Source organism: Coffea eugenioides, chromosome 10 (assembly GCF_003713205.1).
Source record: "Coffea eugenioides isolate CCC68of chromosome 10, Ceug_1.0, whole genome shotgun sequence".
Lineage (NCBI taxonomy): Eukaryota > Viridiplantae > Streptophyta > Magnoliopsida > Gentianales > Rubiaceae > Coffea > Coffea eugenioides.
Genome location: NC_040044.1, coordinates 12143838 through 12166048, shown reverse-complemented (window position 1 = coordinate 12166048; position 22211 = coordinate 12143838). Strand labels below are relative to the sequence as shown.

Here is a 22211-nt window from a genome sequence, read left to right as displayed (position 1 = left end):
TTTACTGGTTGGGTGTTTAGAGAGGATTTGAGAAGGTTAGACTTTGTTCTATAAAAAGAAATCATAAAATAAAATAAAATAAAGCAGATTAAACCTGTTAAATGACAATAATCCTCTTTCCTTTGGTACAAAATCCTTCGAGATCTATGGTGTGGCGACCCCACTTCCCCCTAAGGCGAACCAGAGGGTTGGCGGGCCGTCTGCCTAGCTCTCGCCAGGACTCACGCAAGCACACTAACCCAAATCCTTCCGAAAATTAACCTAAACTATTACAATAGCGATTCTTCCAAAATAAATCGATTGCTAACACCACATTAACTTCAAAGATAACAGCATCCGAAGTTAGCCAATCGACGACTCTTAAACATTTCACGCGTTAATTACAAGGATTAAAGCCATACCATCCCAAATACATATAATTTCACACAGACCGAATATATACATACCAGCCAAATGACAGAATTAGGGTTTACACATTTTTCAGGTTCAAGTGGCAACCCAAAACAAAACTATATCGTTTAATTCAAATACATTACAAGCCACAAAACGAAGTAATGAAGTCCAAATACATTCTTAAGAAGATATAAGTAGCTCAGATTTCTCAAACCTCAAGATCTGTCAAGGAAAACAAATAAACGTGGGGTGAGCTAAAACTCAGTGGTGCCCCAAAACATGCAATCAAATAAACAAATAGCAAGTATTGATTTCGATTAACGTAAACAAATAGGAAAGCGAATAACAGCACAAGGTAGGATACAGGGGCTCTCAGGAGCCATTTGCCTCGGTTGATCAAAAGTTATCATAGTTGACCCTCCGTCAACTCTCACTACTTACGGTCCATGTAGATTCTCTTATTTTTCTTTCTCCAGCCACCAGACATACCCCAGCTCCGGGCCCGCACGACAAAATAAAGGAAGCAGTATACTCGAGATATACCCTCAGGAAATTGGGAGCAGTATACTTGCGTATACCCTCAGGAAATTGGGAGCAGTACACTTGCGTATACCCTCAGGAAATTGGTCGAGGGATTCACCCAGCGACGTCACAACACTTGGATTCACTAAAATATTTCACACAAGTCACCGCTCGAAAGGCTAGTGCGATAAAGTACACACTGCTCACTTCGATGGATCAGAAACCATTTTTGCTATTATCACATATCAAGTCAAGAAAGCACTTTAATCACGTAGGCATAGAACAAGCAAGGACACTCACCAAGAGTGAAGTCACAACTCACGCTGGGAATCGAAATCTTCGTCCTTGCTAAAACCTAGAAAACCAAGTTTTTAAAACTATAAGTTTTCTATTAAAGTTCTAAATATAAAAGGTTATCTAGTATATTACTAGTTTATTTTCTCAAAATAATTCGACCATCCACTTAGGATTAAAATTTAGCAAAAGTAGGAAATGTTTTATATGGCTTTCCTTAAAATACTTTTCTTTATAAAAGTGCAGCTAGCACTATTTTATTTAAAGTAGGTTTTCTTCTATTTTTAGTTAGAGTCACTAAAATCTTGTATTTTGGAAATTTTCCTCTAGACAACTAGCCAGGGACAATTTTAAGGAAAAGAAAGGAAATAGATCAAGACTTAGGGTTTTAGAAACTAGTGGAATCATTTTCTAAAAGTAATAAGGCTAGTTTAAGCTTAAAGGAAGAAATATCGAGTCGGCAAGGTTTAGAAAATCCCTACACAAAATTTCTAACTTTAACATACCATACTAAGTTTTATCGTACCATGCTAGAGTGAAGATATATTATAGCTTGTTTAAAACTTTCTCAAGTTCACAGGACCAAAACGGATTCCTTACAATTCCGATTCACAAGCACGTAATATTTCAGATTCGTCAATATAGCCAACTCACATTTCAAATAGAAATCTCACTAGGGCTTCGTCAATCATTAGCCCTAGGTTTTAACAGATTCGTTGTTGATCAAGAATTAAACAAAAGACCAAGGTTTCGTCAATCATTAGCTCTTGGTATCCAACATACTCATATCAGATCACAATTGGACAAAATAAATGCAAGGCCTCCAAACAATTTCATCAACTAAATCACAAGGGTTTTATCAAACCAGTAAAAATAATAACAAGTCACTCCAGCAGTTAAATTCCATCAAAACTGAAATACTTGTAAAAGTTATTCAAATAGCCAAGGGCTTCATCAATCATTAGCCCTTAGCATCCAACAAACATTTCTGACAACGAATAAACAATAAGTTGGTGTTTTACAGCCCCAACATTCATGAAAGTTTAATAAATAGTTTCTTTATCCAAACTCGGCTAGGAATGGAAAATTTTCCAGCAACTACCTTTCTACATTTCTGGTTTAAATCCTCCAGCACATCAGATGTTTCACTACTAAGTATCTTACAAAACTTATGACAACATTTTTCAAACATATCCAATCATTATACTCCAAAAAAACAAATTCAGAAACCACTACAAGGTTCAGTTTCATTCCCGCGGCCATTTGCAAGTTTTCCAGCACTTTGCTTCACCATTTTCAACCAAATTATCAATCGTATCAAAAGTTTCACATCTATGCAGCTTACTAGGCTTAAAACACGCCTTTCTCATGCATTTCTAAACCATTTGATTCCAAGGAAAAATTCCAGAAACAAGTTAAATTTCCGGTTCAACCTCTCGGTTTCCAAAATTTTCCAGCTACTCAATAGTCTTATGTCCAAATTTTCCTTCGGCTAAAACAAGGTATTAGGTACTCAAATTCGACGTGTAAACTCTTAACTTAGCCAATTAACGTTTCCAGTTCAAAATCATATGCAAACAACAACTATAACCGTCTAAATTTTCCAGCTCAAGTCTCTCGGATTACCAAAGAAAATTTCCAGCAGCTTGTTAGTCTTAAATCAAATTTTTCCTCGGCTCATTCAGTGATTTAAGTACTCAAATTCAACATGCAATTACTTAACTAGCTGATTAACATTTCTAGTTCAAAACTCAGATTCGATCAACAACAAAAATCATCCAAATTTCCAGAAATTGGTTCAGCTAGCCTCGGATGAACATGCATATAACAGATTTTCTTTTATTATTTTTTTTCTGTTTTAAACCAACCAAAACAACTGCAGGCAGAGCTTAGTTATCTTGTTAATGACTAGCTAATCACGGTTATTAGCTCAGAACATCCAGATTAAACCAAATAAAGCTTCGTTATTCTTGGTTAGTTCTCGGCAAAAAAAATCAGAAACTTTCCAGCATTTGCTCAATCACAATCCAAATTTTCCTTCGGCTAAAACCCTGTATTTTTCACTCAAATCTCACGTGCACAACTACTGAACTAATTAGCTACCATTTCCAGTCCACAATTCAGTTCGGCAACAACAATATTCATCCATTGTTCCAGAATTTTGTGCAATTACTCTCGGATGAACTTGCATGCAGCAGGCTTCTGCTTTATTCTTACTTCCTGGCTCAATCGAACTAATTTAACCTCATGCAAGACTTAATTATTTAGTTTTTTGTTGGTTAATCACAATTAAAATCTCAGATCATCACAATAGAGCAAATTTGAAGTTGCATTTCCTAATCAATCTCTCGGCCGAGCCATGACTTCCAAACAGATTTTCCTTTTCTTCCTCATTTCATCATCCGAGCATATAAACATGGCATGCATGTCTTAATCATCATGTTTTCACTTAGCTAATCTAAGTTTCAAATTTACCTCGGCTAGGAACTCAGCTCACGCACAAGAAAGCTGCAAAATTTTTCTTTCGGCTCACGCACAGGTTTGGTTCTGATTTTTCTGGTTGCAGCTGAAATGGTGTTGCGGTTGGACTGATGAAATGGCTGCAGCTGGTGGAGGTGAAGGTACAGAAAGAACTCACGCGGTGGTCTCCTGGTTTCTTCCCTCAGCTCGCGGACAGAACAGAAAACTACAGCTCGGCTTTCTTTTCCTTACTCTCGGTTGCAGCAGCAGCTCTCACTCCTCTTGGTCGATACTCACGAGGTAAGGGAATGAGGTGGTCTGTTGTTGTGGTCTGAGGTGAAATGGTGGAATGGAGTTGCGGTTTTGAGGGAGGTTGAGTGCATGGAAGGGTTGAGTGTAGAAATGGTAGAAGTTGCATTGGCCGGATGGGGTGGTGAGTGATGATGTTGTCCGAAAATGTGTTTGGATTGCATGGAAATTTTGAGATTGTATGGAGGGCATTTTAGTCTTTTCACATCTCTTCCTAATATCCACTTGAGTTCCTTAATTCTAACTTAACTCCAAAAAAAAAAAATTATCCCCAAGTGTGATTTAAACGCCTAATTATACGCTAACCTTGCAAGATTTTAATTATCGTAGTTTTTACGTCTTAAATATGTTTAGTGTACTTGTGTCAGGTTTATCTAGAATTTATCGACTTTGTCTTAACGTGAAAGTTCTTATTAGTATTTAACGTTATTCACTAATAAAAATTAATTATTGGAATTCAAGAAATTTTACGTTAAGGCGATAAGTTATTCTAACTCAAGCAATATTAATTTATCTTGACAAGAACCAAGTAATTTAATATTTTAGCACAATTAAGTTGTTTATAACATAAAACTACTTTTACATACTTATTTAAGAACAAGTAAAAGTAAAAAAAATGAAGTTTATTAACAATCTAAAATGCAGGTGCAATACATATATTTTATATATTATATATATATATATATATTTTTTTCCATGCTTGTTTGAGAACGAATAAGGTTAAGAGTAGAATTTATTACAAGTCCAAGATGCAAAGGCAATACGTAAGTACACCTTTATATTTTATATGTATATATATATATGTAGGCATTTTTTCGAGGTTCTCACATATGGAGGATAACTATATTTCTAGACTGATTATAACAAAGATAGTACGAATTTTCTAAGGTTAGATCTGGACTTTTGAAACAAGTTAACTATAAATAACGACTATATTTTCAAACAAATTATAATAAAGTTAGTATATGGATCTAGAAAATAAATTATTCTTTTGAACAGTTCACCGTTTTGGATTTAGAATCACAGAAATCTCAATATTCCTACACGACTTACTGCCAAATCTCATGGTTTTACTGCCTGGACCGAAGGTTGGCAATTACAGGTCCTATACTCATCATCACAGATCTATATTTTTAGATTAGTACTAACAATATTATAATATATGGATTTGAAAATATACCAAGTTAGCCAGTTTCATTAGTTAGATCCAAACTCGTAGATCTTGTACTAACAATATCATAATAAGTAAAGAAAGATAGCCATCAACCTACTTCCTCCTCTGACTCTGATAATATAGTTATATAATACACATATATATAAATATTAATTATACTAATATATTATATAATTATAATATATATAATACATAAAATATAATTATAAATATATTTTAATTATAATTGTAATATATTAGTATATACACAAAATATAATTATAATCATAATCATAAACAGAATAATTAAAACAAGTAAATGAATATGAATATTAGGCAGCTTAGCCCACCATTAGACAGAATATGATTGAATAAGAGAATATAAAAGTTTGTAAGAGAACTGGCAAAGTTTGAAACTTACACAAGGCTTGTTTTCTTATTTGAGTCTAAAAACTAAAACTAGTTTGTAAAGAGAAAGAAGAGAGTTTTCTTCAAACTAGAAACAGAAGTAATCTTGAAGAAATTGTGTATGTTTTGTATTGGATTTGAAGAGTATTTATAGCAAATTTTTTGTGTTAGTACAGTACCCGCTATAGTGATTTTTACTGTTTGCTACAGTGCATAGTTTATCTTTTTGTTATGGTATTTGCACAGTAACTTGCCGCACTGCTATCGTGACTTTTGGCGCTATAGTGTGAATAAATTTTCTCTATTTTTCTAATTTTGATTGAACCGGTTTGTGATTTTACAAAATTTGTAAAAAAATTTCGTAGCAATCATCTTCGTTTTGTTGTCCTCCGTATTAATCGAAATTCCTTTCAGAACTTATTTTTAAAAATTTTGCTTTTCCTTTAATTGGCCAGTTGTAACCCTTAGATCTATCCATAGATCTATCTCAAACAAACCATGAATCCTCTCACGAACTCCCAGCAGAATCAATAGATCCTTCAAAATCAATTCATATAAATTCAGCAAATTCATTTCAAATTATGAATCCATACTAGAATCTATAAACCTATCAGATCCGTAAAAAGTTTTGGAAAACAAATTTATAGATCTATCAAATTCTCCCATAAATCTATCAAACCATAAAGATTTACTAAATCAAGAATCTAACATTCTTGTTTTGAGAGAACCAATGAATAATTTTGATAATACCATTAGAAAAGACATAGGATATTCCATAATAAATGTCTTATCTAAAACTCAACATAGTATCAAACATATAACTGTTAAAGATCTTTAAATAGAAGTCGCTTCTCTCAAAAGGGAAGCTAAAACAATCGAAAAAAACAACCCAACCAACCACTGAAGAAGATATCATTGAAAATCCTCCTCAGTCAAACATAATATCTTACAAAAAATATTTTGTTCTTATAAGACTAATTATTAGTAACAATTATAGTGCAGAAACAGAAGCTTTATTTGACACAGGAGCTGATCTTAGCTATATTCAAGAAGATTTTATTCCAACAAGGTTTTTTGAAAAAATAAAAGAAAGCCTTAGAGGAGCCAATGGTTCCCAATTAAACATTCAGTTCAAACTTTCAAACATTCAAGTTCAATTTTCTTTTGTATCCATCAAAGAAACATTCCTCTTGGCAAAAGACCTTACCAACAATGTTATTCTTGGAACAACTTTTGTTACCAAACTTATCCCTTATTTAACCACTAATGAGGGGATCATACCATAAAAATATGGTCAAAATGCTCTCTTACCATTATCTAGAAAAATAATTCAAAAAACATTAAATTACCTATCCCTCAAACACAGCCAAATCAATTTTTAAAAGAAGAAATTGCCTACAAAAGGATAGATGAACAGCTCAAAAAACCAGAAATCCAGCAAAAAATCCAGAATCTACAAACAAGAATCCAAGGGATGGTTTGTGCAGAAGTTCCAAATGCATTTTGGACAAGGAAACAGCATATTGTTCACCTCCCTTATGAACCTGACTTTAAGGAAAAGGATATTCCAACAAAAGTCAGACCTATACAGATGAATCAAAAACTACTCCAACACTGCCAAAAGGAGATTAATGACCTCCTATCCAAAGGCATTATTAGTCCAAGCCAATTTCCATGGAGTTGTCCAGCATTCTATGTCAACAAACAATCAGAGATTCAAAGAGGGGTTTCAAGGTTCGTAATTAATTACCAAGCCTTGAATAAAGCTCTTCGGTGGATCAGATATCCTATACCAAACAAGAAGGATTTGCTTCAGAGACTTTATTCTGCCAAAATATTCTCAAAATTCGACATGAAATCTAAATTTTGGCAAATACAAATTCATGTTGCAGACAGATACAAGACAGCATTCACAGTACCATTTAGACATTATCAATGGAACGTAATGCCATTTGGTCTTAAGAATGCACCTTCAGAATTCTAAAGGATTATGAATGAGATATTCAGTCCTTACTCCTCATTCATCATTGTCTATATTGATGATGTCCTGATTTTTTCAGAAAATATTGAACAGCACTTCAAACACCTAAATACTTTCCTGCATGTTACCCATAAAATGGTTTGGTTGTATCCCAAAAGAAAATATACCTTTTTCAAACAAGAATCCGGTTCCTTGGACATTATATTCATCAAAGAACCATTACTCCCATCAATAGGTCAATCCAGTTTGTTGATAAATTTTTTGACCAGATTCTTGATAAACAACAGCTCCAAAGATTATTGGGTTGTTTAAACTATGTCTCAAATTTCATTCCAAATCTTAGCAATATAGCTAAACCTCTATATGATAAACTAAAAACCACTCCGCCCTTATGGACGGATATCCATACAGAAACAATTAGAAAAATTAAAACCCAAGTCAAAGCCATTCCTTGCTTAGCACTTCCAAATCCAACAATTCCAAAAATTATGGAAACAGATGCTTTTGATCTAGGATATGGTGGTATTCTTAAACAAACAAAAAATAATAAAGAACAGATAATTGCTTTTGCTTTCAAACACTGGAACAATTCTTAACAAAACTATTCTACTATCAAAAAGGAAATCTTAGCAATAGTTTTATGTATTACAAAATTTCAAACTAAACTATTAAACCAGAAGTTTTTACTTCGAGTTGATTGTAAGTAAGCTAAAGATATTTTACAAAAAAATGTCAAAAACCTTGCCTCTAAACAAATCTTTGCAAGATAGCAAGCGATTTTATTGATCTTTGATTTTGACATTGAATATATTAAGGGGTATTCAAACTCCATTCCTGATTATCTAACCAGAGAATTTTTACAGGGAAGAAAAGATGCCCAGGAAAAAGAAACAACAGGAGAAATCCTCAGAACAAACAGAGCCTTCCTCTCAAGCAATCAAACAAGACTCTTCAAGTTCATCCAGTCCATCCAATAAGGAAAAACAATTCTCTTCAAACTCACCATCAAATAGATTCCAAATTCTTTCCTCAGCTCAACCCATATCCATAACCTCTCCAAAAACATGGGCAAACATAGTTGAGGAAGAAGATGAAAAACAAGCATACTCTGACCATCTCAAACAATGGGCTGAATCTCATGGATATCAACCTGATCCACTAGGATATCCTGTTTGGGATACACCAAACCATTTTAAATTGGCTTTAAACCAAAACATCAAGCCCAAACAGTCCAAACCTATTGTGATCCAAGAATCTAAGACCTTGGCTAACTTTGAACCAAAACCAAACAAAACTTCTTGCCCATATGTCAAATCAAGTACCCACATTCCTGTGGTCCAAACCGAACTAGATTATTGGCATGATGACCCAAACATACTGGCCTGAACTATTCTTCCAAACACCTACAATTTCATACCTCAAACTCTTACCAAGACACTTGAATATTATAAACTCATTCTCACATATTCAAAGTCTCTGATCCTTAAATCCCACAAAATTGAAATGAAAGAAAAAAATGGAAACCCTACCGGAAAATACATCAATACTCATTCTAGTACCCAAATTCTAAAGGTTATCAAACCTTTAGAATGGGGAACAAATATAAGCAAACCTAAACCTTAACCTTTTTCCACTTTCTTTAATCCCCCAGATTATACTTATTGGGATTATAAGACAGCATGGTTCTATACCTTCACTTTCCAAAACAAATTAAGGTAACATTCTTATCTTTTCTATTTTTTGAAAATAAACAAGTATGATTTTCTAGCATGGAATGTAACATGGTGGAAAGCACTTGGACCTAATCTGAAAATTCTTCCTCCAGATATCCAACAAAGTCACAAATTATTCAAAGATAGATTTGAACTCTCAAACAACTATATACCAATCAGCCTGCACTTCTTTTTCATATTCTCGGTCATATGGGTCTATCAGTGGAAATACGAATACATACAACAAACACAACTCCCTCCATTATTAGTCCGACAAGGATATTCAAAATGGTGACCAACATTAAATAAAAGTTTCATTCAACCAGCAAACATCCAAGCATGGTTTCAGAAGAATTCTCGTTCAATAAAATCCGGATACAGTCAAACAAATCAGTTTTTGTAGCAGAAGTCTATCTCAACAGCCAAACTGTCATCAATCACTGATAAACAAGAGTATATCAAATAACTCAAAAATATACTTCTACAATTGGATCATTCAAAAGAAACTTCAAACAAAGAGAAGACCTCCAGTTCTGGAACAAAACTTAATGAATATGAAAGTCCAGAAAATGAAGACGATTGTTATGAAATTTTCTCACAAATTTCATAAGGTCACAAAACAACAAAGAAGAAAACAAGAAAACAATTTTTACTGTAACATCGGAAGCACTGTAGTAGTCCGGCAAGTTACTGTGCAAACACAACAACAAAAGACAAACGATGTACTATAACGCGCACTGTAGCAAACACTGTAACTGGTACTGTGGCAACACAAAAATTTTGCTATAAATACCCTTCAAATCCAACACAATGGACACATCATTCTGAACACCATTCTTACATCATTCTTCAAACTCTTCCTTCTTTCTAGATTTGAAGAAACTCTCCCCTTTCTCTCTACAAATTAGTTTTAGTTTATAGTTTTTAGAATTAAATAAGGGAGCGAGCCTTGCAAGCTTCCCAAACATTGTAAATCTTTTTACAAACTCTTATTCAATCAAATGGTCGGTTGAGCCGCCTCATATTCATATTCATTTATTTGTTTTATTTATTTTGATTATACTAACCATACATGGTTGGTTTACCTGTCTATACTAATTAGTGGCAGTCCAACTGCGACCCACTTCCTAACCTTTATACGTTCTATTTAAGAAATTCCTGAAAAAGAGAAAAAATAACTCTACCTAAACAAATTCAAAGAATCCTTGAACCAAACCTCAACCTCTTTAAATCCATTAGCCAAAGATCCAAAACTTCTCAAAACCTATAATCTCACAGACATTCTTGATAGGTTTCTCTCCAAACCTACCAAACCCTTAACCCTTCAAAATCTCCAAACAAAAATTGATCATTTTAAAGAAGAAATTAGGGCAGTCAAAGCTAAACAAGAACTTGACAGCCTTGTTCTTCAAAATCTAGTACCAATCAGAGAACCTATTGATTCAAATATTCAGGATGATACTAAATTCTTAAACCAATTATCCAAAAAATCCAAGAAAAATAAAGATCACTTGGTCCAAATTCGATTACTAATTAACAATAATTACGTAATCGAAACTGAAGCCTTATTTGACACTGAGGCAGACCAAAACTGTATTCTTGAAAATCTTGTTCCATCCTAATTTTTTGAAAAAATCAAAGAAGTTCTTAGAGGAGCTGATGGAGCTAAACTTGAAGTTAGTTTCAAACTAACAAATATTCAGATCCAATTCTCCTTTGCATCAATCCCAAATTCCTTTTTTCTAGCCAAAAAACTAACCAACAATGTCATATTAGGAATGTCCTTTATTCGACAACTAATTCCTTACCTAACCACAGAAGAGGGCATAATACCTCAACTCCTTGATCCTAATACTATCTTACCCTTCTCTAAACCATTTAAACTAACAAATTCTGTTTTGCAGGAAAATGACGAGCTCAACATCTAGAAAAATCAGCAACTGGAAGCCAACCAAGCTTGCTGATAGTACAATATTTTATATTTCAAAAGATTATTATTCATATAAACAGGAGTGTAGGAAAAACAAGATCAGATACTTTGATGTTGTATTCTACAACACAAAGACTAGACAACGAATCCCCCCATATTTCAGGCATGAACATGACAACATTGCTACAAAATCAACAAACAATACTGTCCGAAACTTGAAAGATCAAAGCTTCATGAAACGGAGAAAAATTCAAAGATTAATTCTCAACAAACATTGGCTCAAGGAATGAGAAATACAAACACCTGAATATGACAAAATGATTCAGGAGACAAAACAAGAGTTATCTGTAACAATCTGCTAAAAATACAAACAACTGGCTTAATCGAAACAAAATTCAAAAAAATTATTTTATTGTAACACCGAAAGTATTGTAGCAGTCCGACAAGTTACTGTGCAAACATGGCAACAAAAGACAAACGATTTATTATAGCGTACACTGTAGCAGTACTGTAACAATCACTGTAGCGGTACTGTAACAACACGAAAATTTTGCTATAAATATCCCTCAAAATCAGCAGAATTCACACACCATTCTGAGTACCATTCTTACATCATTCTTCAAGTTCTTCCTTCTCTCCAGATTTGAAGAAACTCTCATCTCTCTTTCTACAAACTAGTTTTCGTTTTTAGTTTTTAGAATCAAACAAGAGAGCGAACCTTGCAAGCTTCTCAAACATTGTAAGTTTTTTTACAAACTCAAATTCAATTTTATTCAATGAAATGGTCGTTTGAACTGCCTCATATTCATATTCATTTACTTGTTTTATTTATTTTGATTATACTAATCATACATGGCTGGTTCAACCGCCTATACTAACTAGTGGCAATTTGACTGCGATCCACTTCCTAACCTTTATATTTTCTATTTAATTTATATTATTTACTTTCATGATTTAAGGGGCTAACCCCTCGTTCCGTCGCTTAAATTCGTGATTACCATATTTCTTTATTTATGATGTTGCTAGTGTAGATCTACAAATTTAGATCTCTCTGATGAGACTGATTAATTTCGTGATTACTATATAATGTATTCAAATTTATTATATTATTGATAGTATTGATTTTTTGACTTTGGATCTGTCCGAGGGACATGGAGTCTGTAATTGCTAACCTCCGGTCCAAGTTGAGCCATGAGATTTAGCAGTTCTGTAGGGATGTTAAGATTCCTGTGGTCCGAGATCCAAGACGGTGAAGTGTCGAAAGATCAGATCTGATTTCATAAATTTTTACTATCTATATTATGATTTCGTTTGAAAATATAGTCGTCATGCATAGTTAATATTTTTCAAATGTTAGATGCATTCTTGTAGCCTCATCACTATCTTTATTATGATGAAAATATGGTCATTATATATAGTTAATCTTTCTCAAAAAGTTATATCTTTTCTTGTAGTTCCCTCATTATCTTTGTTATAATCGGTTTAGAAAAATTGTTATCCTCCATGGATCCCGAAGGATTCTGTGCCAAAGGGAAGAGGATTATAAGTTGTTTAAATTATTTATTTGTCTAATTATTTATTTATTTAACTTGTCTCTGCTTATGGCTTCATTTTTCAAGACAAACTCCAGATCTCCCATTTCTTCTTTAAACAATAAACCACTAGATGACCTTTAAACCAGAATTGCTCGAATTGAGCAATCAATCCTTATTCAAGTAAAACTAGAAAACAAACCTTCTAAATTTTGGATTGACAAACAATACCTTAGATCGGAATTCTTTGCAAACCACAATCATTTTAAAAGAAAATAATTTTTTGACAAATATCAGGGAGAAACCCGAAAAAATATACGAGAAAACTTTTATGACTTTTTAAGAAAAACAAAACAACATATTCATTTCTTTGACTGGTATGAGTCTCAAACTTCTCAAGAGTCCACAACAGAAATAAAAAATTCAGTCCAAAATATTTCAAAACATGCATCCTCTATGTCAAAAACTATAAACACACCAACTTTTATACAAGAACCCTTAGATCTATTCATAGATCTATCTCAAACAAACCATGAATCCTCTCACGAACTCCCAGCAGAATTAATAGATCCATCAAAATCAATTCATATAAACTCAGTAAATTCACCAAAATCTTTTTCAAATTATGAATTCATATTAGAATCTATAAACCTATCATATCCGCAAAAAATTTTGGAAAACAAATTTATAGATCTACCAAATTCTCCTATAAATCTATCAAACCATAAAGATTTACTAAATCAAGAATCTAACATTCTAGTTTAAACGAAATCATAATATAGATAGTAAAAATCCATGAAATCAGATCTGATCCTTCGACACTTTACTGTCCTGGATCTCGGATCACAGGAATCTTAACATCCTTACAGGACTACCAAATCTCATGGCTCAGCCTGGACCGGAGGTTATCAATTACAGGCTCCATGTCCCTTGGACAGATTTAAAATCATAAAATCAATACTATCAATACTATAATAAATTTGAATACATTAGATAGTAATCACGAAATTAACTAGCCTCATCAGAGAGATCTAAACTTATAGATCAACACTAGCAACATCATAAATAAAGAAATATGATAATCATGAAATTAAGTAATCTCATCAGGAAGATATAAACTTGTAGATCTACACCAACAATATCATAATAAGTAAAGAAAGATAGCCATCACCCCACTTCTACCTCTGATTCTGATACCAGACAGAACGAGGGATTAGCCCCTTAAACTAGGAAAATAAATAATATAAATTAAATAGAAAGTATAAAGGTTAGGAAATAGGTCGCAGTCGGACTGCCACTAGTTAGTATAGGCGGTCGAGTCAGCCATGTATGGTTAATATAAATAAAATAAATAAAACAAGTAAATTAATATGAATATGAGGCGATTCAGCCGACCATTTGATTGAATATGATTGAATATGAATTTGTAAGAAAAGTTACAGTGTTTGGGCTGTTTGCAAGGCTCCCTCCCTTGTTTGATTCTAAAAATTAAAAACTAAAACTAATTTGTAGAGAGAGAGGGGAGAGTTTCTTCAAGTCTAGAGAAAAGAAAAAACTTGAAGAATAATGTAAGAATGGTGCGTCTATTGTGTCAGATTTGAGGGGTATTTATAGCAAAATTTCTGCGTTGCCACAGTATCCGCTACAGTACTGCTACAGTGCGCGCTACAGTACATCGTTTGTCTTTTGTTACTTTATTTGCACAATAATTTGGCGGACTACTACAGTGCTTCCGGTGCTACAGTAAAAATATTTTTCTTGTTTCCTTCTTTGTTGTTTTGTGGCCTTCTGAAATTTGTGAGAAAATTTCATAACAATCATCTTCATTTTCTAGGCCTTCATATTCATCAAGTTTTATTTCAAAAACTGGAGGCCTTCTTTTTGTTTGAAGTTTCTTTTGATTGATCCAATTGTAGAAGTATATCTTTGAATTGTTTGATATACTCTTGTTTATCAGTGATTGAAGCTTGCTTGACTGCTGAGATAGATTTCTGCTGCAAAAATTGGCTTGTTTGACTGCCTTCAGATTTTATTAAGCGAGAATTCTTCTAAAACCAAGCCTGAATGTTTGCTGGTTTAATGAAATTTTTATTGAATGTTGGCCACCATTTTAAATATCTTTGTCGGACTAATAATGGAGGGAGCTGTGTTTGTTGTATGTATTCGTATTTTCACTGGTAGAGCCATGCTATCAAGAATATGAAAAATAAGTACAGGCTGATTGGTATATAGTTGTTTGGGAGTTCAAATCTATTTTTAAATAATTTATAACTTTGTTAGATATCTGGAGGAAGAATTTTCAGATTAGATCCAAGTGCTTTCCACCATGCTACAAACCATGTTGAAAAATCATACTTGTTTGTTTTCAAAAAATAGAAAAAATAAGAATATTGGTTTAATTCATTTGAAAAAGACTGATTTTCTTTTGGAATACAACCAGACCATTTTTCTGGGCAACATGTAGGAAAGCATTTAGGTGTTTGAAGTGTTGTTCAATATTTTCTCAAAAAATAGGAAAATACATCAATACTCATTCTAGTGCCCAAATTCTAAAGGTTATCAAGCCTTCAGAATGTTAGTATAATCAAAATAAATAAAACAAGTAAATGAATATGAATATGAGGCGGTTCAGTCGACCATTTGATTGAATAAAATTGAATATGAGTTTGTAAAAAAACTTACAATGTTTGAGAAACTTGCAAGACTCGCTTCCTTGTTTGATTCCAAAAACTAAAAACTAAAACTAATTTGTAGAGAGAGAAGGGAGAGTTTCTTCAAGTCTAGAGAGAAGGAAGAGTTTGAAGAATGATGTAAGAATGGTGTGTTTGTTGTGTTGGATTTGATGGGTATTTATAGCAAAATTTTTGTGTTGCTACAGTACCCAATACAGTGTTTGCTACATTACTGCTACAGTGCGCGCTACAGTACATCGTTTGTCTTTTATTACCGTGTTTGTACAGTAACTTGCTGGACTACTACAGTGCTTCCGGTGCTATAGTAAAAATATTTTTCTTATTTTCTTCTTTATTGTTTTGTGATCTTGTGAAATTTGTGAGCAAATTTCATAACAATTATCTTCATTTTCTAGGCCTTCATATTCATCAAGTTTTGTTCCAGAACTGGAGGCCTTCTCTTTGTTTAAAGTTTCTTTTGATTGATTCAATTGTAGAAGTATATCTTTAAATCGTTTGATATACTCTTGTTTATCAGTGATTGATACCAACTTGACTACTGCGATAAATTTTTGCTGCAAAAACTGACTTGTTTGACTGTCTCCAGATTTTATTGAGCGAGAATTCTTCTGAAACCATGCCTGGATATTTGTTGGTTGAATGAAATTTTTATTGAATGTTGGCCACCATTTTGAATATCCTTGTCGGACTAATAATGGAGGGAGTTGTGTTTGCTGTATGTATTCGTATTTCTACTGGTAGACTTATGTTACCGAGAATATGGAAAAGAAGTGCAGACTGATTGGTATATAATTGTTTGGGAGTTCAAATCTATCTATGAATAATTTGTAACTTTGTTGGATATCTGGAGGAAAAATTTCCAAATTAGATCTAAGTGCTTTCCACCATACTACAAACCATGTTGAAAAATCATACTTGTTTGTTTTCAAAAAATAGAAAAGATAAGAATATTGGTTTAATTCATTTGAAAAGGCTGATTTTCTTTGGGCATACAACCATACCATTTTTCTGGACAACATGCACGAAAGTATTTAGGTGTTTGAAATGTTGTTCAATATTTTCTGAAAAAATCGAAAAATACATCAATACTCATTCTAGTGCCCAAATTCTACAGGTTATCAAGCCTTCAGAATGTTAGTATAATCAAAATAAATAAAATAGGTAAATGAATATGAATATGAGGCGACTCAATCGACTATTTGATTGAATAAGATTGAATAAGAGTTTGTAAGAAAACTTACAATGTTTGGGAAGCTTGCAAGACTCGCTCCCTTGTTTGATTCCAAAAACTAAAATAAAACTAGTTTGTAGAGAGAGAGGGAAGAATTTCTTCAAGTTCAGAGAGAAGGAAAAGTTTGAAGAATGATGTAAGAATGGTGTCCAGAATTGTGTGTCTATCGTGTTGGTTTTGAGGGATATTTATAGCAAAATTTTCGTATTGCCATAGTACCTGCTACAGTATTTGCTACAGTACTGTTCCGGTGCGCGCTACAGTACATCGTTTGTTTTTTGTTGTCATGTTTGCACAGTAACTTGTCGGATTACTACAGTGCTTCCAGTGCTACAGTAAAAAAATTTTCTTATTTTCTTCTTTGTTGTTTTGGCTCTGAACACCACTTCCCACTACCCTTTGGCTCTGATACAAGACGGGACGAGGGGTTAGCCCCTTAAACCAGAAAAGGAAATAATATAAATTAAATAGAAAATATAAAGGTTAGAAAGTGAGTCGCAGTCGGACTGCCACTAGTTAGTATAGGCGATTCATTTATTTTATTTTTAAAAAATAAAAAATAAATATTTTATTTTTAAAAATGAACAAAATAATAATTTTTTAATAAATAATAAAATATTAGAGATATATATATAATTTTACTATTAAAATAAAAAAATAAAAATATATATAATCGAGCTCGCGAGCCCAACAAACTTAATGTTTTTGAATTCGAACTCGAACTCGACTTGATTAAATCGAGCTCAATATTGACCGATCTCGAATCGAGCTCGTATTCGAGCCGCTATTCTCCGCATGCATAACAACTTAGTTTATTCATATATTTTATATTTAGTTTATATTTTCTAACACGTTTTTCTTTTTGTAAGTATGATTTTCTAACTCTAGATTTTCTGAGATAATATTTCTTCTTAGGATAATATTTTTTCTTTTTGTATTTTTTCTTTTCTGGTTTATCATAATTTTGTATTGTATAAATATTTTTGCAAAAACTATGTTTTCCTTTTAATTGTTTTTGTATTACTATCATTGTACACTTTTCTTCTAGTTCTGTCATTATAAACTTTACTACTACTATTATATTTTTAAGTGTTAGTTCAGTCCATTCTATTTTCTTATATTTTTCATAAATTATTTTTCCCAATTGTTCTGGGAGTTTTAATACTAATTTTTCTATTATTCCTTCATCATAAAAACATCCGACTAAAAGTGTATGATATGTATATTCTTTTATAAATTGTTTTACTTGATTCTAGTTACTAATACTAATTTGTTCTAATTTCCTGATTGCTTCTTGTTGCTGCATTAGAGTTCCTCTATTTGGACTTTGTGCCGTTAATAGTGATTGAATCCTATTTTGTAAAATTATGGAAATTATTTCCTAACATCATATCTTCTGCTAATATATTGGGATATTTTTCTTTATATTTTTTCCATGCTGCTTTAACTGTTTCTCCTAAAAATGCTTCTAAATATGTATACATTTCTGTAGTACTATGATCAAATCTTTTTTGTATATAATGCCTAACTACTTTATATTTCCAATGGTCTATAATGATATTCCAAATTTGAGAATCATGTGCTGTTAAATTTAATATTAAGCCATCATCTATTAAATTCTTTTTATCCAATATTTTTAGAGGCTGTTTTATACCTCTTGGTTTATATTTTAGGGTTAATTCCACTTTGTCCCCCCAAACTTTGGACGATTATCCACTTAAATCCCTAAATTTCAAAATGGGACACTTAAGTCCCTAAACTTATAAATACCTCCCACTTAAGTCCCTGAACTTATAAAATGGGACACTTAAATCCCTAAACCCTTATAAAATGGGACACTTCGACCACCAACGGCATTCAGGATTTGTTAACAATTTTCCTTAAGTGGGAGCTATTTATAAGTTTAGGGACTTAAGTGTCCCATTTTGAAGTTCAGGGATTTAAGTGGATTATCGTCCAAAGTTTGGGGGGACAAAGTGGAATTAACCCTATATTTTACTATTGGTTCTTTATACTCATTATATGTTGGTCTAGATAAGTTTCCTGGGTTATATACTACTGGTTGCTATAGAGGTTGTGCACAACTACTACTACTTGTGTCCATCATTTCTTCTGTATTTATTTCTATATTTTCTATATCATTTTCTTCTTTTATCCGAATATTTCCTTGGTTATCATAATATATTATTTCCGTTACACTTATCTGTCCTATAATTTCTAGTTGTCTTTCTAGGTCAATTAATTCTTTTTCTGTCAATTTTATTCCTAGTTCTTTGGGATATAAAATTTATGTCCTGTCTCAATACTATCTATATTTTCAATATGTTCTTCTAGTAATATATTTTCTTCAGTATATTCTATTTCATCATTTTCATTTCCTAGATTAGTCTTTTCATAGTTTAAAAGCCTCACGCTAGTTCCCTTATTTCCTTTATATATTATACTATCTTTTGGGATTAGAGGAGTTGTTTCTTCTAAGAATTCACTAAGGTTCCGTTCTTCTCTTGCTTATTTTTCTGATTGCTGGTCTGCTTCTCTTTATATAGAGTAAGTAAGAGTAATATGCTCTGGAATATTCTTTTGTTGAAGTCATTGCTTGAGTTAAGAGAGTGCTTGTTGACGTCATTTCTTATGTCATTTTATCTTCTTTTGTTTAGGATTCTATTTTCTGATTGGTCTCTTGAGAATTGTTATCTATCTTTTTTTATTGGCTGGGTTCGGGATGAATAATGATCTTGATAAAATTTCTTAATTATCTGGAAAAATAATTAATTCCTTGAATACTAATCTTGTTAAAATTTCAACAGAAAATTCAGGAAATTCTATTCTTGATATAACAATGGAGTGCAACTTGTTTTTCCGCGTAGTCATTGAAAGTTGGATCCCTTTTGAATAAGTCATAATCTTCGCGAAAATTGAACGCATAATTTCAAAGAGTCCTCCAAAATTGTGCCACTAATTGTAGAACCATATTGAAAAATCATGGGTTACTGACAGTAATGATTGAATGAAACGAAAGTGAGAGAAGGGTCAAAAATAAAATATACATCTCCATGCTTTTATGTAATCATAATAAGTGTAAATTGCAGGTTTATTTGGAGTAAAGAATTAATTTTAGGTTTGATAACCTGATATTGGCCAGTTGTTTGATTTGATGATTCTTTTGCCTTTTATTTTATGATATTTGGCTTGATCTATGGAGTATTATCTGGATATCAAGTTAAAGGCTCTATGGAGTCTATTTCTAAAAGAATTTGTTCACAAAATTTTCTGGCTTTGAAAGGAGTTTCTGTAAAATAAAATAGATTAGGATGAAAAAAGGTTTGAATTGTGAGAGTTCGAAAATTTTCATTTACACTTTAATGCATGTTTACATGTTTATTGCTCCTTTTAATAAACAAATGAATTAATATATCTTAGGAGAAATTGTATCATTATACCATAAAATTCTAATACTAGTCGAATTTTGTTGGGAAGTAAAAAAAAAAAAAAAAAAAGAGCAACAGCAACAACAAAATATGTAGGACATTTGTCCTTACCAACTGTCCAAAAGACATGCAAATGTATTACTCATCATCGAAGAATCAGAGCTAGTGCTCTATATTTCAGTCGATCAAGAGAAATGGTAGAAACTATCCTTAGCTTTCTTCTTCCTTAGTTTCTTAAAGTAGCCTAAAGACAATCAAGAGGAAAAGGAGAGAACCACACACAAGTAGAAACTCATTTCTTACATTTCTTCAACCGTGAAAACCAGTTAAAAATCAAGAAAAAATTTGTAGTCTATCTAACTAAGAGTCGGGAAAAGAGAGACATCAGCAATCTTCCTAACTCAAAGCCATTAAGAACTCGAGGTAATCTACTAAATTTTTTTCAATTTTCTTCTGTGTTTAGTTAGCAATGTCTCAGGTAAAAAAATTTTGGTAAATGTTGCTACAAGCTACCCGATGAACTAAGCTGCAAATTCTTACCTGTTTCTTCCAAAAACTTGTTAAAATTTTATTGCATGTCTTATATATACTCCTTAATTTACATATCTTGGCATGCATGCAACTTATACCTTTAAACGAAACCTATTAAGATGAGATTATAATGAAATGCTGGTTGGAATTCTTGATACAATGAAGAATGACTGCCGATAGAGTAAAGTTGAAAATTTTCAGTTTCTTGCTAAATGTTTTTGTTGAACCTGATTAGGATTTAGTTTAAACAACACCTATGGCTTTAATCTGATCATGCATGTGATATTTGGAGTGTTGAAAGCAAGAAAAGATGGACTTTTAAAGCAGCATCAAATCTAGAATTTCAAGACAGCAAATTAGGAAGAAAAATGCTGCAACTTTGGTCATTTTCTTGAAAAATATTACTAGATCATGATTGAAATTCATGCTTTATGCCTTGTCTAACGTTCCTAGAGTGATGCATGTGAGTTTAGAGCTGGTTTTGTTGTTTTATAGCTGGTTTCTTGCTGGAAATTCCAGTTTTGGCCGAATGAAAAGAAAGCTTATATTTTTTTGATCTTTCTTGCGAAATTTCTGAAAGTTTAAACTAAGAAGCTCCTGCTAAATACTTAATACCATCTTTCAGGATTAACTTTATTTTTTAATTGAAAAAGAGTATGCTTCAACTTGCCCCATGACATGGCGACCTACGTGTTCCTTCGATCTTACAGTTCCATCAGGTTCCAATTTCTCATTTTACACCTTTTCTATTCCTGCCCTTAGTGTACTATATTTTCATCTAATATTCTTGCTTGTCATTTCCACCACCGTGATACCAAGTGGTTGACATTATCCGGTAGGGACTCGAACAAAAGAGATTAGTCTATCGATTTTTTTTTTTTTTTAACTAAAAAATGTCCAAAAGTATTACAAGTAAACTTAAGCAATTTTAACACAAGTAATAATTTATTTGGATTAAATTCGTAATTTGAAGTTTTAAATATGAAACCTCTTTTATAAGTACAATTAATTACACTAACAAATATTAGTGATTTAACTTGGAAACATTTTAAATTGCCAACCACTAATACAATCTAATATGTTAGTTGAAATATTTATTGTTTGTAACATAATATCCACATGGCTTAAGAAAGGCGATCGGAAGACAAGCATTAGGATTAATACTAGGCATTTTTAACTACAGAAAATTTAAATAAATTCTCTTTGCATAAATAAATACATAATACTTATTATAAAAAGATTAGGAAGATTTTCAATTTTCATTACTCTTCACTGGAAGACCAAATGGATTTGGACTACATTTCAGTTTTTAGACGATTTTTTCAGATCTTCCTTCCATGTTTGTCCTGACCAAACCAATCAATTAAAAGCAAGAAAATCTTTCCCACGATCCACCGGAACAGACCAAATCTTTTTTTTTCTTTTTTAACCTTAATGTCCACAAATTACAAGCCCAATAGCCCAAACTGATCCAAAAGGTCTTTCCAGTCAAATTGGTCAAAATAACTAGTTGAGTCAAGAACTCACCTGCTGAAGTGAGAAATGTCGTTTTTGGGCAGAGTCGCCGGCGGAGGCCAAGACGGAAAGCAGGGACGGCTTTCTTCCTCGCTTCTCCTCTTCCTTTCCCGACCAGC

The 22211-nt window shown here is 32.5% G+C and overlaps 1 long non-coding RNA gene across 1 annotated transcript; it reads right to left on the bottom strand.

The window, feature by feature from the left end:
- Nucleotides 1–368: 368 nt before the first annotated feature.
- On the bottom strand, nt 369–22183 carry LOC113749651. The gene is made up of 3 exons (XR_003464558.1): nt 22105–22183; nt 1216–1270; nt 369–615 (listed from the first exon to the last, which is right to left on the bottom strand). It is a non-coding gene; the product is annotated as an uncharacterized LOC113749651 (long non-coding RNA).
- Between the last annotated feature and the right edge of the window lie 28 nt (nt 22184–22211).